This window comes from Elephantulus edwardii, unplaced genomic scaffold (genome assembly GCF_000299155.1).
Source record: "Elephantulus edwardii isolate Elephantulus edwardi_28Jun2011 unplaced genomic scaffold, EleEdw1.0 scaffold00595, whole genome shotgun sequence".
Taxonomy (NCBI): domain Eukaryota; kingdom Metazoa; phylum Chordata; class Mammalia; order Macroscelidea; family Macroscelididae; genus Elephantulus; species Elephantulus edwardii.
In genome coordinates, this window is record NW_006400345.1 from 67,609 (window position 1) to 68,720 (window position 1,112).

Genomic DNA, 1,112 nt, shown 5'->3' on the forward strand with positions numbered 1-1,112 from the left:
AAAGGACAGGTCAACTCAAAAGAAACTCCACAAAGGCGCAGAAGGACAGTACCATACAATAGCCCACTCAATCTCGTAGATGTATTCAGGGTACTTAACCGAACTAAAACTCAATTTACTTTCTTCTCAAGTGTACATGATACTTTGTCCAGAACTGATAATTTATTAGGACACAAAGCAAGCCTCAAGAAATTAAAAAAACCCTTGAAATAATAAAGAGTATCTCCTCAGACCACAATGACTAGAAATTAAGGACAAGAGGCCAAAGGGCTAAAAAAAAAAAGTCATCCATGTGGAAGTTAAATAACAACAACAACAACAAAAAAAGTATCTCCTCAGACTACAAAAACTAGAAATTCAGGACAAGAGGCTAAAGGGCTAAAAAAAAAAAAAAAAAGTCATCCCTGTGGAAGTTAAATAACATGCTGCTTGAGCACTTTTGTATTCTAAAAGAGATAAAAAATGAAATTAAAAGTTCCTCAAAATAAGTGAAAATGCAGCCTCCGGAAGAAAGAAAATTTAAGGACAAGAGCTAAAATAAATGATATAGATAACAGGAAAATTAGGAGTCCGGCCTCAAAATGGAGGTAAAACCGCCGTCCGGTCACCCACAGCCCGACTATGGCGGCCCCGGGAAGGAGGATCAAGATAAAAAAAAACCAGAGCAGTTACGGAAACTGTTTATTGGTGGTCTGAGCTTTGAAACTACAGATGATAGTTTAAGAGAACATTTAGAGAAATGGGGCACATTCACGGATTGTGTGGTGATGAGAGACCCCTAAACAAAAAAGTTCCAGGACCTTTGGTTTTGTGACTTACTCTTGTGTTGAAGAAGTGAATGCAGCAATGCGTGCGCGTAGTGAAACCGAAGAGAGCTGTTTCTAGAGACGATTCTGTAAAGCCTGGTGCCCATCTAACAGTGAAGAAAATTTTTGTTGGTGGCATTAAAGAAGATACAGAAGAGTATAATTTGAGAGACTACTTAGAAAAATACGGCAAAATAGAAACCATAGAAGTTATGGAAGACAGGCAGAGTGGGAAAAAGAGAGTATTTGCTTTTGTAACTTTTTAAAATTTTTAAAAAATTAATATTATTTTCAATGAACATCTAC

The 1,112-nt window shown here is 36.8% G+C and overlaps 1 pseudogene; it reads left to right on the forward strand.

Moving 5' to 3' along the window:
- The first annotated feature begins 581 nt into the window (after window positions 1-581).
- LOC102871215 overlaps window positions 582-1,112 on the forward strand; it is a 10,915-nt pseudogene continuing 10,384 nt past the window's right edge.